Consider the following 16,087-nt stretch of genomic DNA (forward strand, 5'->3'; position numbering starts at 1 on the left):
TAGCAAGATTCACGAGCATCGATTTTACAAGTCGTCGAAGAGTACACGAGAGAAAGGTGTAAACTTTTTCTCTCAGAACTGCGCGAAAACTTGTATTCCGGCTCAAAACACCGGAATACATCGTTTTAGATCGAAACTAGCAAGATTCACGAGCATCGATTTTACAAGTCGTCGAAGAGTAGACGAGAGAAAGGTGTAAACTTTTTCTCTCAGAACTGCGCGAAAACTTGTATTCCGGCTCAAAACAACGGGATTCATCGTTTTAGATCGAAACTAGCAAGATTCACGAGCATCGATTTTACAAGTCCTCGAAGAGTAGACGAGAGAAAGGTGTAAACTTTTTCTCTCAGAACTGCACGAAAACTTGTATTCCGGCTCAAAACAACGGGATACATCGTTTTAGGTCGAAACTAGCATGATTCACGAGCATCGATTTTACAAGTCGTCGAATAGTAGACGAGAGAAAGGTGTAAACTTTTTCTCTCAGAACTGCGCGAAAACTTGTATTGCGACTCAACACAACGTGATACATCGTTTTAGATCGAAACTAGCAAGATTCACGAGAATCGATTTTACAAGTCCTCGAAGAGTAGACGAGAGAAAGGTGTAAACTTTTTCTCTCAGAACTGCGCGAAAACTTCTATTCCAGCTCAAAACAACGAGGTACATCGTTGTAGATCGAAACTAGCAAGATTCACGAGCATTGATTTTACAAGTCGTCGAAGAGTAGACGAGAGAAAGGTGTAAACTTTTTCTCTCAGAACTGCCCGAAAACTTGTATTCCGGCTCTAAACAACGGGATACATCGTTTTAGATCGAAACTAGCAAGATTCACGAGCATCGATTTTTCAAGTCTTCGAAGAGTAGACGAGATAAAGGTGTAAACTTTTTCTCTCAGAACTGCGCGAAAACTTGTATTACGGCTCAAAACAACGAGATACATCGTTTTAGATCGAAACTAGCAAGATTCACGGGCATCGATTTTACAAGTCTTCGAAGAGTAGACGAGAGAAAGGTGTAAACTTTTTCTCTCAGAACTGCGCGAAAACTTGTATTCCGGCTCAAAACAACGGGTTACATCGTTTTAGATCGAAACTAGCAAGATTCACGAGCATCGATTTTACAAGTCGTCGACGAGTAGACGAGAGAAAGGTGTAAACTTTTTCTCTCAGAACTGCGCGAAAACTTGTATTCCGGCTCAAAACAACGGGATACATCGTTTTAGATCGAAACTAGCAAGACTCACGAGCATCGATTTTACAAGTCGTCGACGAGTAGACGAGAGAAAGGTGTAAACATTTTCTCTCAGAACTGAGCGAAAACTTGTATTCCGGCTCAAAACAGCGGAATACATCGTTTTAGATCGAAACTAGCAAAATTTACGAGCATCGATTTTACAAGTCGTCGAAGAGTAGACGAGAGAAAGGTGTAAACTTTTTCTCTCAGAACTGCACGAAAACTTGTATTCCGGCTCAAAACAACGGGATACATCGTTTTAGATCGAAACTAGCAAGATTCACGAGCATCGATTTTTCAAGTCTTCGAAGAGTAGACGAGATAAAGGTGTAAACTTTTTCTCTCAGAACTGCGCGAAAACTTGTATTCCGGCTCAAAACAACGGGATACATCGTTTTAGATCGAAACTAGCAAGATTCACGAGCATCAATTTTACAAGTCTTCAAAGAGTAGACGAGAGAAAGGTGTAAACTTTTTCTATCAGACCTGCGCGAAAACTTGTATTCCGGCTCAAAACAATGGGATACATCTTTTTAGATCGAAACTAGCAAGATTCACGAGCATCGATTTTACAAGTCGTCGAAGAGTAGACGAGAGAAAGGTGTAAACTTTTTCTCTCAGAACTGCACGAAAACTTGTATTCCGGCTCAAAACAACGGGATACATCTTTTTAGATCGAAACTAGCAAGATTCACGAGCATCGATTTTACAAGTCCTCGAAGAGTAGACGAGAGAAAGGTGTAAACTTTTTCTCTCAGAACTGCACGAAAACTTGTATTCCGGCTCAAAACAACGGGATACATCGTTTTAGATCGAAACTAGCAAGATTCACGAGCATCGCTTTTACAAGTCGTCGATGAGTACACGAGGGAAAGGTGTAAACTTTTTTTCTCAGAACTGCGCGAAAACTTGTATACCGGCTCAAAAAAACGGGATACATCGTTTTAGATCGAAACTAGCAAGATTCACGAGCATCGATTTTACAAGTCTTCGAAGAGTAGACGAGAGAAAGGTGTAAACATTTTCTCTCAGAACTGAGCGAAAACTTGTATTCCGGCTCAAAACAGCGGAATACATCGTTTTAGATCGAAACTAGCAAAATTTACGAGCATCGATTTTACAAGTCGTCGAAGAGTAGACGAGAGAAAGGTGTAAACTTTTTCTCTCAGAACTGCACGAAAACTTGTATTCCGGCTCAAAACAACGGGATACATCGTTTTAGATCGAAACTAGCAAGATTCACGAGCATCGATTTTTCAAGTCTTCGAAGAGTAGACGAGATAAAGGTGTAAACTTTTTCTCTCAGAACTGCGCGAAAACTTGTATTCCGGCTCAAAACAACGGGATACATCGTTTTAGATCGAAACTAGCAAGATTCACGAGCATCAATTTTACAAGTCTTCAAAGAGTCGACGAGAGAAAGGTGTAAACTTTTTCTATCAGACCTGCGCGAAAACTTGTATTCCGGCTCAAAACAATGGGATACATCTTTTTAGATCGAAACTAGCAAGATTCACGAACATCGATTTTACAAGTCGTCGAAGAGTAGACGAGAGAAAGGTGTAAACTTTTTCTCTCAGAACTGCACGAAAACTTGTATTCCGGCTCAAAACAACGGGATACATCTTTTTAGATCGAAACTAGCAAGATTCACGAGCATCGATTTTACAAGTCCTCGAAGAGTAGACGAGAGAAAGGTGTAAACTTTTTCTCTCAGAACTGCACGAAAACATGTATTCCGGCTCAAAACAACGGGATACATCGTTTTAGATCGAAACTAGCAAGATTCACGAGCATCGCTTTTACAAGTCGTCGATGAGTACACGAGGGAAAGGTGTAAACTTTTTTTCTCAGAACTGCGCGAAAACTTGTATACCGGCTCAAAAAAACGAGATACATCGTTTTAGATCGAAACTAGCAAGATTCACGAGCATCGATTTTACAAGTCCTCGAAGAGTAGACGAGAGAAAGGTGTAAACTTTTTCTCTCAGAACTGCCCGAAAACTTGTATTCCGGCTCAAAACAACGGGATACATCGTTTTAGATCGAAACTAGCAAGATTCACGAGCATCGATTTTTCAAGTCTTCGAAGAGTAGACGAGATAAAGGTGTAAACTTTTTCTCTCAGAACTGCGCGAAAACTTGTATTACGGCTCAAAACAACGGGATACATCGTTTTAGATCGAAACTAGCAAGATTCACGGGCATCGATTTTAAAAGTCTTCGAAGAGTAGACGAGAGAAAGGTGTAAACTTTTTCTCTCAGAACTGCGCGAAAACTTGTATTCCGGCTCAAAACAACGGGTTACATCGTTTTAGATCGAAACTAGCAAGATTCACGAGCATCGATTTTACAAGTAGTCGACGAGTAGACGAGAGAAAGGTGTAAACTTTTTCTCTCAGAACTGCGCGAAAACTTGTATTCCGGCTCAAAACAACGGGATACATCGTTTTAGATTGAAACTAGCAAGACTCACGAGCATCGATTTTACAAGTCGTCGACGAGTAGACGAGAGAAAGGTGTAAACATTTTCTCTCAGAACTGAGCGAAAACTTGTATTCCGGCTCAAAACAGCGGAATACATCGTTTTAGATCGAAACTAGCAAAATTTACGAGCATCGATTTTACAAGTCGTCGAAGAGTAGACGAGAGAAAGGTGTAAACTTTTTCTCTCAGAACTGCACGAAAACTTGTATTCCGGCTCAAAACAACGGGATACATCGTTTTAGATCGAAACTAGCAAGATTCACGAGCATCGATTTTTCAAGTCTTCGAAGAGTAGACGAGAAAAGGTGTAAACTTTTTCTCTCAGAACTGCGCGAAAACTTGTATTCCGGCTCAAAACAACGGGATACATCGTTTTAGATCGAAACTAGCAAGATTCACGAGCATCAATTTTACAAGTCTTCAAAGAGTAGACGAGAGAAAGGTGTAAACTTTTTCTATCAGACCTGCGCGAAAACTTGTATTCCGGCTCAAAACAATGGGATACATCTTTTTAGATCGAAACTAGCAAGATTCACGAGCATCGATTTTACAAGTCGTCGAAGAGTAGACGAGAGAAAGGTGTAAACTTTTTCTCTCAGAACTGCACGAAAACTTGTATTCCGGCTCAAAACAACGGGATACATCTTTTTAGATCGAAACTAGCAAGATTCACGAGCATCGATTTTACAAGTCGTCGAAGAGTAGACGAGAGAAAGGTGTAAACTTTTTCTCTCAGAACTGATCGAAAATTTGTATTCCGGCTCAAAACAACAGGATTCATCGTTTTAGATCGAAACTAGCAAGATTCACGAGCATCGATTTTACAAGTCCTCGAAGAGTAGACGAGAGAAAGGTGTAAACTTTTTCTCTCAGAACTGCACGAAAACTTGTATTCCGGCTCAAAACAACGGGATACATCGTTTTAGATCGAAACTAGCAAGATTCACGAGCATCGATTTTTCAAGTCTTCGAAGAGTAGACGAGATAGAGGTGTAAACTTTTTCTCTCAGAACTGCGCGAAAACTTGTATTACGGCTCAAAACAACGAGATACATCGTTTTAGATCGAAACTAGCAAGATTAACGGGCATCGATTTTACAAGTCTTCGAAGAGTACACGAGAGAAAGGTGTAAACTTTTTCTCTCAGAACTGCGCGAAAACTTGTATTCCGGCTCAAAACAACGGGATACATCGTTTTAGATCGAAACTAGCAAGATTCACGAGCATCGGTTTGTTTACAAGTCGTCGACAAGTAGCCGAGAGAAAGGTGTAAACTTTTTCTCTCAGAACTGAGCGAAAACTTGTATTCCGGCTCAAAACAGCGGAATACATCGTTTTAGATCGAAACTAGCAAGATTCACGAGCATCGATTTTACAAGTCGTCGAAGAGTAGACGAGAGAAAGGTGTAAACTTTTTCTCTCAGAACTGCACGAAAACTTGTATTCCGGCTCAAAATAACGGGATACATCATTTTAGATCGAAACTAGCAAGATTCACGAGCATCGATTTTACAAGTCCTCGAAGAGTAGACAAGAGAAAGGTGTAAACTTTTTCTCTCAGAACTGCACGAAAACTTGTATTCCGACTCAAAACAACGGGATACATCGTTTTAGATCGAAACTAGCAAGATTCACGAGCATCGCTTTTACAAGTCGTCGATGAGTACACGAGGGAAAGGTGTAAGCTTTTTTTCTCAGAACTGCGCGAAAACTTGTATACCGGCTCAAAAAAACGGGATACATCGTTTTAGATCGAAACTTGCAAGATTCACGAGCATCGATTTTACAAGTCGTCGAAGAGTAGACGAGAGAAAGGTGTAAATTTTTTCTCTCAGAACTTCGCGAAAACTTGTATTCCGGCTCAAAACAACGGGATACATCGTTTTAGATCGAAACTAGCAAGATTCACGAGCATCGATTTTACAAGTCGTCGAAGAGTAGACGAGAGAAAGGTGTAAACTTTTTCTCTCAGAACTGCGCGAAAACTTGTATTCCGGCTCAAAACAACGGAATACATCGTTTTAGATCGAAACTAGCAAGATTGACGAGCATCGATTTTACAAGTCGTCGAAGAGTAGACGAGAGAAAGGTGTAAACTTTTTCTCTCAGAACTGCACGAAAACTTGTATTCCGGCTCAAAACAACGGGATACATCGTTTTAGATCGAAACTAGCAAGATTCACGAGCATCGATTTTTCAAGTCTTCGAAGAGTAGACGAGATAAAGGTGTAAACTTTTTCTCTCAGAACTGCGCGAAAACATGTATTACGGCTCAAAACAACGAGATACATCGTTTTAGATCGAAACTAGCAAGATTCACGAGCATCGATTTTACAAGTCCTAGAAGAGTAGACGAGAGAAAGGTGTAAACTTTTTCTCTCAGAACTGCACGAAAACTTGTATTCCGGCTCAAAACAACGGGATACATCGTTTTAGATCGAAACTAGCAAGATTCACGAGCATCGATTTTTCAAGTCTTCGAAGAGTAGACGAGATAGAGGTGTAAACTTTTTCTCTCAGAACTGCGCGAAAACTTGTATTACGGCTCAAAACAACGAGATACATCGTTTTAGATCGAAACTAGCAAGATTCACGGGCATCGATTTTACAAGTCTTCGATGAGTACACGAGGGAAAGGTGTAAACTTTTTTTCTCAGAACTGCGCGAAAACTTGTATACCGGCTCAAAAAAACGGGATACATCGTTTTAGATCGAAACTAGCAAGATTCACGAGCATCGATTTTACAAGTCCTCGAAGAGTAGACGAGAGAAAGGTGTAAACTTTTTCTCTCAGAACTGCCCGAAAACTTGTATTCCGGCTCAAAACAACGGGATACATCGTTTTAGATCGAAACTAGCAAGATTCACGAGCATCGATTTTTCAAGTCTTCGAAGAGTAGACGAGATAAAGGTGTAAACTTTTTCTCTCAGAACTGCGCGAAAACTTGTATTACGGCTCAAAACAACGAGATACATCGTTTTAGATCGAAACTAGCAAGATTCACGGGCATCGATTTTAAAAGTCTTCGAAGAGTAGACGAGAGAAAGGTGTAAACTTTTTCTCTCAGAACTGCGCGAAAACTTGTATTCCGGCTCAAAACAACGGGTTACATCGTTTTAGATCGAAACTAGCAAGATTCACGAGCATCGATTTTACAAGTCGTCGACGAGTAGACGAGAGAAAGGTGTAAACTTTTTCTCTCAGAACTGCGCGAAAACATGTATTTCGTCTCAAAACAACGGGATACATTGTTTTAGATCGAAACTAGCAAGATTCACGAGCATCGATTTTACGAGTAGTCGAGGAGTAGACGAGAGAAAGGTGTAAACTTTTTATCTCAGAACTGCACGAAAACTTCTATTCCGGCTCAAAACAACGGGATACATCGTTTTAGATCGAAACTAGCAAGATTCACGAGCATCGATTTTACAAGTCGTCGAAGAGTAGACGAGAGAAAGGTGTAAACTTTTTCTCTCAGAACTGCGCGAAAATTTGTATTCCGGCTCAAAACAACGGGATTCATCGTTTTAGATCGAAACTAGCAAGATTCACGAGCATCGATTTTACAAGTCGTCGAAGAGTAGACGAGAGAAAGTTGTAAACTTTTTCTCTCAGAACTGCACGAAAACTTGTATTCCGGCTCAAAACAACGGGATACATCGTTTTAGATCGAAACTAGCAAGATTCACGGGCATCGATTTTACAAGTCTTCGAAGAGTAGACGAGAGAAAGGTGTAAACGTTTTCTCTCAGAACGGCGCGAAAACTTGTATTCCGGCTCAAAACAACGGGATACATCGTTTTAGGTCGAAACTAGCAAGATTCACGAGCATCGATTTTACAAGTCGTCGCAGAGTGGACGAGAGAAAGGTGTAAACGTTTTCTCTCAGAACTGCGCGAAAACTTGTATACCGGCTCAAAAAGCGGGATACATCGTTTTAGATCGAAACTAGCAAGATTCACGAGCATCGATTTTACAAGTCTTCGAAGAGTAGACGAGAGAAAGCTGTAAACTTTTTCTCTCAGAACTGCGCGAAAACTTGTATTCCGGCTCAAAGCAACAGAATGCATCGTTTTATATCGAAACCAGCAAGATTCACGAGCATCGATTTTACAAGTCGTCGAAGAGTAGTCGAGAGAAAGGTGTAAACTATTTTTCTCAGAACTGCGCGAAAACTTGTATTCCGGCTCAAAACAACGAGATACATCGTTTTAGATCGAAACTAGCAAGATTCACGAGCATCGATTTTACAAGTCGTCGAAGAGTATACGAGAGAAAGGTGTAAACTTTTTCTCTCAGACTGAGCGAAAACTTGTATTCCGGCTCAAAGCAACAGAATGCATCGTTTTATATCGAAACCAGCAAGATTCACGGGCATCGATTTTACAAGTCTTCGAAGAGTAGACGAGAGAAAGGTGTAAACGTTTTCTCTCAGAACTGCGCGAAAACTTGTATTCCGGCTCAAAACAACGGGATACATCGTTTTAGATCGAAACTAGCAAGATTCACGAGCATCGATTTGTTTACAAGTCGTCGACGAGTAGACGAGAGAAAGGTGTAAACGTTTTCTCTCAGAACTGCGCGAAAACTTGTATTACGGCTCAAAACAACGAGATACATCGTTTTAGATCGAAACTCGCAAGATTCACGGGCATCGGTTTTACAAGTCTTCGAAGAGTAGACGAGAGAAAGGTGTAAACTTTTTCTCTCAGAACTGCGCGAAAACTTGTATTCCGGCTCAAAACAACGGGATACATCGTTTTAGATCGAAACTAGCAAGATTCACGAGCATCGATTTGTTTACAAGTCGTCGACAAGTAGACGAGAGAAAGGTGTAAACTTTTTCTCTCAGAACTGAGCGAAAACTTGTATTCCGGCTCAAAACAGCGGAATACATCGTTTTAGATCGAAACTAGCAAGATTCACGAGCATCGATTTTACAAGTCGTCGAAGAGTAGACGAGAGAAAGGTGTAAACTTTTTCTCTCAGAACTGCACGAAAACTTGTATTCCGGCTCAAAACAACGGGATACATCATTTTAGATCGAAACTAGCAAGATTCACGAGCATCGATTTTACAAGTCGTCGAAGAGTAGACGAGAGAAAGGTGTAAATTTTTTCTCTTAGAACTTCGCGAAAACTTGTATTCCGGCTCAAAACAACGGGATACATCGTTTTAGATCGAAACTAGCAAGATTCACGAGCATCGATTTTACAAGTCGTCGAAGAGTACACGAGAGAAAGGTGTAAACTTTTTCTCTCAGAACTGCGCGAAAACTTGTATTCCGGCTCAAAACACCGGAATACATTGTTTTAGATCGAAACTAGCAAGATTCACGAGCATCGACTTTACAAGTCGTCGAAGAGTAGACGAGAGAAAGGTGTAAACTTTTTCTCTCAGAACTGCGCGAAAACTTGTATTCCGGCTCAAAACAACGGGATTCATCGTTTTAGATCGAAACTAGCAAGATTCACGAGCATCGATTTTACAAGTCCTCGAAGAGTAGACGAGAGAAAGGTGTAAACTTTTTCTCTCAGAACTGCACGAAAACTTGTATTCCGGCTCAAATCAACGGGATACATCGTTTTAGGTCGAAACTAGCATGATTCACGAGCATCGATTTTACAAGTCGTCGAATAGTAGACGAGAGAAAGGTGTAAACTTTTTCTCTCAGAACTGCGCGAAAACTTGTATTGCGACTCAACACAACGTGATACATCGTTTTAGATCGAAACTAGCAAGATTCACGAGAATCGATTTTACAAGTCCTCGAAGAGTAGACGAGAGAAAGGTGTAAACTTTTTCTCTCAGAACTTCGCGAAAACTTGTATTCCGGCTCAAAACAACGGGATACATCGTTTTAGATCAAAACTAGCAAGATTCACGAGCATCGATTTTACAAGTCGTCGAAGAGTACACGAGAGAAAGGTGTAAACTTTTTCTCTCAGAACTGCGCGAAAACTTGTATTCCGGCTCAAAACACCGGAATACATCGTTTTAGATCGAAACTAGCAAGATTCACGAGCATCGATTTTACAAGTCGTCGAAGAGTAGACGAGAGAAAGGTGTAAACTTTTTCTCTCAGAACTGCGCGAAAACTTGTATTCCGGCTCAAAACAACGGGATTCATCGTTTTAGATCGAAACTAGCAAGATTCACGAGCATCGATTTTACAAGTCCTCGAAGAGTAGACGAGAGAAAGGTGTAAACTTTTTCTCTCAGAACTGCACGAAAACTTGTATTCCGGCTCAAAACAACGGGATACATCGTTTTAGGTCGAAACTAGCATGATTCACGAGCATCGATTTTACAAGTCGTCGAATAGTAGACGAGAGAAAGGTGTAAACTTTTTCTCTCAGAACTGCGCGAAAACTTGTATTGCGACTCAACACAACGTGATACATCGTTTTAGATCGAAACTAGCAAGATTCACGAGAATCGATTTTACAAGTCCTCGAAGAGTAGACGAGAGAAAGGTGTAAACTTTTTCTCTCAGAACTGCGCGAAAACTTCTATTCCAGCTCAAAACAACGAGGTACATCGTTGTAGATCGAAACTAGCAAGATTCACGAGCATTGATTTTACAAGTCGTCGAAGAGTAGACGAGAGAAAGGTGTAAACTTTTTCTCTCAGAACTGCCCGAAAACTTGTATTCCGGCTCAAAACAACGGGATACATCGTTTTAGATCGAAACTAGCAAGATTCACGAGCATCGATTTTTCAAGTCTTCGAAGAGTAGACGAGATAAAGGTGTAAACTTTTTCTCTCAGAACTGCGCGAAAACTTGTATTACGGCTCAAAACAACGAGATACATCGTTTTAGATCGAAACTAGCAAGATTCACGGGCATCGATTTTACAAGTCTTCGAAGAGTAGACGAGAGAAAGGTGTAAACTTTTTCTCTCAGAACTGCGCGAAAACTTGTATTCCGGCTCAAAACAACGGGTTACATCGTTTTAGATCGAAACTAGCAAGATTCACGAGCATCGATTTTACAAGTCGTCGACGAGTAGACGAGAGAAAGGTGTAAACTTTTTCTCTCAGAACTGCGCGAAAACTTGTATTCCGGCTCAAAACAACGGGATACATCGTTTTAGATCGAAACTAGCAAGACTCACGAGCATCGATTTTACAAGTCGTCGACGAGTAGACGAGAGAAAGGTGTAAACATTTTCTCTCAGAACTGAGCGAAAACTTGTATTCCGGCTCAAAACAGCGGAATACATCGTTTTAGATCGAAACTAGCAAAATTTACGAGCATCGATTTTACAAGTCGTCGAAGAGTAGACGAGAGAAAGGTGTAAACTTTTTCTCTCAGAACTGCACGAAAACTTGTATTCCGGCTCAAAACAACGGGATACATCGTTTTAGATCGAAACTAGCAAGATTCACGAGCATCGATTTTTCAAGTCTTCGAAGAGTAGACGAGATAAAGGTGTAAACTTTTTCTCTCAGAACTGCGCGAAAACTTGTATTCCGGCTCAAAACAACGGGATACATCGTTTTAGATCGAAACTAGCAAGATTCACGAGCATCAATTTTACAAGTCTTCAAAGAGTAGACGAGAGAAAGGTGTAAACTTTTTCTATCAGACCTGCGCGAAAACTTGTATTCCGGCTCAAAACAGTGGGATACATCTTTTTAGATCGAAACTAGCAAGATTCACGAGCATCGATTTTACAAGTCGTCGAAGAGTAGACGAGAGAAAGGTGTAAACTTTTTCTCTCAGAACTGCACGAAAACTTGTATTCCGGCTCAAAACAACGGGATACATCTTTTTAGATCGAAACTAGCAAGATTCACGAGCATCGATTTTACAAGTCCTCGAAGAGTAGACGAGAGAAAGGTGTAAACTTTTTCTCTCAGAACTGCACGAAAACTTGTATTCCGGCTCAAAACAACGGGATACATCGTTTTAGATCGAAACTAGCAAGATTCACGAGCATCGCTTTTACAAGTCGTCGATGAGTACACGAGGGAAAGGTGTAAACTTTTTTTCTCAGAACTGCGCGAAAACTTGTATACCGGCTCAAAAAAACGGGATACATCGTTTTAGATCGAAACTAGCAAGATTCACGAGCATCGATTTTACAAGTCCTCGAAGAGTAGACGAGAGAAAGGTGTAAACTTTTTCTCTCAGAACTGCCCGAAAACTTGTATTCCGGCTCAAAACAACGGGATACATCGTTTTAGATCGAAACTAGCAAGATTCACGAGCATCGATTTTTCAAGTCTTCGAAGAGTAGACGAGAGAAAGGTGTAAACATTTTCTCTCAGAACTGAGCGAAAACTTGTATTCCGGCTCAAAACAGCGGAATACATCGTTTTAGATCGAAACTAGCAAAATTTACGAGCATCGATTTTACAAGTCGTCGAAGAGTAGACGAGAGAAAGGTGTAAACTTTTTCTCTCAGAACTGCACGAAAACTTGTATTCCGGCTCAAAACAACGGGATACATCGTTTTAGATCAAAACTAGCAAGATTCACGAGCATCGATTTTTCAAGTCTTCGAAGAGTAGACGAGATAAAGGTGTAAACTTTTTCTCTCAGAACTGCGCGAAAACTTGTATTCCGGCTCAAAACAACGGGATACATCGTTTTAGATCGAAACTAGCAAGATTCACGAGCATCAATTTTACAAGTCTTCAAAGAGTCGACGAGAGAAAGGTGTAAACTTTTTCTATCAGACCTGCGCGAAAACTTGTATTCCGGCTCAAAACAATGGGATACATCTTTTTAGATCGAAACTAGCAAGATTCACGAGCATCGATTTTACAAGTCGTCGAAGAGTAGACGAGAGAAAGGTGTAAACTTTTTCTCTCAGAACTGCACGAAAACTTGTATTCCGGCTCAAAACAACGGGATACATCTTTTTAGATCGAAACTAGCAAGATTCACGAGCATCGATTTTACAAGTCCTCGAAGAGTAGACGAGAGAAAGGTGTAAACTTTTTCTCTCAGAACTGCACGAAAACATGTATTCCGGCTCAAAACAACGGGATACATCGTTTTAGATCGAAACTAGCAAGATTCACGAGCATCGCTTTTGCAAGTCGTCGATGAGTACACGAGGGAAAGGTGTAAACTTTTTTTCTCAGAACTGCGCGAAAACTTGTATACCGGCTCAAAAAAACGGGATACATCGTTTTAGATCGAAACTAGCAAGATTCACGAGCATCGATTTTACAAGTCCTCGAAGAGTAGACGAGAGAAAGGTGTAAACTTTTTCTCTCAGAACTGCGCGAAAACTTGTATTACGGCTCAAAACAACGAGATACATCGTTTTAGATCGAAACTAGCAAGATTCACGGGCATCGATTTTAAAAGTCTTCGAAGAGTAGACGAGAGAAAGGTGTAAACTTTTTCTCTCAGAACTGCGCGAAAACTTGTATTCCGGCTCAAAACAACGGGTTACATCGTTTTAGATCGAAACTAGCAAGATTCACGAGCATCGATTTTACAAGTCGTCGACGAGTAGACGAGAGAAAGGTGTAAACTTTTTCTCTCAGAACTGCGCGAAAACTTGTATTCCGGCTCAAAACAACGGGATACATCGTTTTAGATCGAAACTAGCAAGACTCACGAGCATCGATTTTACAAGTCGTCGACGAGTAGACGAGAGAAAGGTGTAAACTTTTTCTCTCAGAACTGCACGAAAACTTGTATTCCGGCTCAAAACAACGGGATACATCTTTTTAGATCGAAACTAGCAAGATTCACGAGCATCGATTTTACAAGTCCTCGAAGAGTAGACGAGAGAAAGGTGTAAACTTTTTCTCTCAGAACTGCACGAAAACTTGTATTCCGGCTCAAAACAACGGGATACATCGTTTTAGATCGAAACTAGCAAGATTCACGAGCATCGCTTTTACAAGTCGTCGATGAGTACACGAGGGAAAGGTGTAAACTTTTTTTCTCAGAACTGCGCGAAAACTTGTATACCGGCTCAAAAAAACGGGATACATCGTTTTAGATCGAAACTAGCAAGATTCACGAGCATCGATTTTACAAGTCCTCGAAGAGTAGACGAGAGAAAGGTGTAAACTTTTTCTCTCAGAACTGCCCGAAAACTTGTATTCCGGCTCAAAACAACGGGATACATCGTTTTAGATCGAAACTAGCAAGATTCACGAGCATCGATTTTTCAAGTCTTCGAAGAGTAGACGAGAGAAAGGTGTAAACATTTTCTCTCAGAACTGAGCGAAAACTTGTATTCCGGCTCAAAACAGCGGAATACATCGTTTTAGATCGAAACTAGCAAAATTTACGAGCATCGATTTTACAAGTCGTCGAAGAGTAGACGAGAGAAAGGTGTAAACTTTTTCTCTCAGAACTGCACGAAAACTTGTATTCCGGCTCAAAACAACGGGATACATCGTTTTAGATCAAAACTAGCAAGATTCACGAGCATCGATTTTTCAAGTCTTCGAAGAGTAGACGAGATAAAGGTGTAAACTTTTTCTCTCAGAACTGCGCGAAAACTTGTATTCCGGCTCAAAACAACGGGATACATCGTTTTAGATCGAAACTAGCAAGATTCACGAGCATCAATTTTACAAGTCTTCAAAGAGTCGACGAGAGAAAGGTGTAAACTTTTTCTATCAGACCTGCGCGAAAACTTGTATTCCGGCTCAAAACAATGGGATACATCTTTTTAGATCGAAACTAGCAAGATTCACGAGCATCGATTTTACAAGTCGTCGAAGAGTAGACGAGAGAAAGGTGTAAACTTTTTCTCTCAGAACTGCACGAAAACTTGTATTCCGGCTCAAAACAACGGGATACATCTTTTTAGATCGAAACTAGCAAGATTCACGAGCATCGATTTTACAAGTCCTCGAAGAGTAGACGAGAGAAAGGTGTAAACTTTTTCTCTCAGAACTGCACGAAAACATGTATTCCGGCTCAAAACAACGGGATACATCGTTTTAGATCGAAACTAGCAAGATTCACGAGCATCGCTTTTGCAAGTCGTCGATGAGTACACGAGGGAAAGGTGTAAACTTTTTTTCTCAGAACTGCGCGAAAACTTGTATACCGGCTCAAAAAAACGGGATACATCGTTTTAGATCGAAACTAGCAAGATTCACGAGCATCGATTTTACAAGTCCTCGAAGAGTAGACGAGAGAAAGGTGTAAACTTTTTCTCTCAGAACTGCGCGAAAACTTGTATTACGGCTCAAAACAACGAGATACATCGTTTTAGATCGAAACTAGCAAGATTCACGGGCATCGATTTTAAAAGTCTTCGAAGAGTAGACGAGAGAAAGGTGTAAACTTTTTCTCTCAGAACTGCGCGAAAACTTGTATTCCGGCTCAAAACAACGGGTTACATCGTTTTAGATCGAAACTAGCAAGATTCACGAGCATCGATTTTACAAGTCGTCGACGAGTAGACGAGAGAAAGGTGTAAACTTTTTCTCTCAGAACTGCGCGAAAACTTGTATTCCGGCTCAAAACAACGGGATACATCGTTTTAGATCGAAACTAGCAAGACTCACGAGCATCGATTTTACAAGTCGTCGACGAGTAGACGAGAGAAAGGTGTAAACATTTTCTCTCAGAACTGAGCGAAAACTTGTATTCCGGCTCAAAACAGCGGAATACATCGTTTTAGATCGAAACTAGCAAAATTTACGAGCATCGATTTTACAAGTCGTCGAAGAGTAGACGAGAGAAAGGTGTAAACTTTTTCTCTCAGAACTGCACGAAAACTTGTATTCCGGCTCAAAACAACGGGATACATCGTTTTAGATCGAAACTAGCAAGATTCACGAGCATCGATTTTTCAAGTCTTCGAAGAGTAGACGAGAAAAGGTGTAAACTTTTTCTCTCAGAACTGCGCGAAAACTTGTATTCCGGCTCAAAACAACGGGATACATCGTTTTAGATCGAAACTAGCAAGATTCACGAGCATCAATTTTACAAGTCTTCAAAGAGTAGACGAGAGAAAGGTGTAAACTTTTTCTATCAGACCTGCGCGAAAACTTGTATTCCGGCTCAAAACAATGGGATACATCTTTTTAGATCGAAACTAGCAAGATTCACGAGCATCGATTTTACAAGTCGTCGAAGAGTAGACGAGAGAAAGGTGTAAACTTTTTCTCTCAGAACTGCACGAAAACTTGTATTCCGGCTCAAAACAACGGGATACATCTTTTTAGATCGAAACTAGCAAGATTCACGAGCATCGATTTTACAAGTCGTCGAAGAGTAGACGAGAGAAAGGTGTAAACTTTTTCTCTCAGAACTGCTCGAAAATTTGTATTCCGGCTCAAAACAACAGGATTCATCGTTTTAGATCGAAACTAGCAAGATTCACGAGCATCGATTTTACAAGTCCTCGAAGAGTAGACGAGAGA

This window comes from Amblyomma americanum, chromosome 8 (assembly GCF_052857255.1).
Source record: "Amblyomma americanum isolate KBUSLIRL-KWMA chromosome 8, ASM5285725v1, whole genome shotgun sequence".
NCBI lineage: Eukaryota > Metazoa > Arthropoda > Arachnida > Ixodida > Ixodidae > Amblyomma > Amblyomma americanum.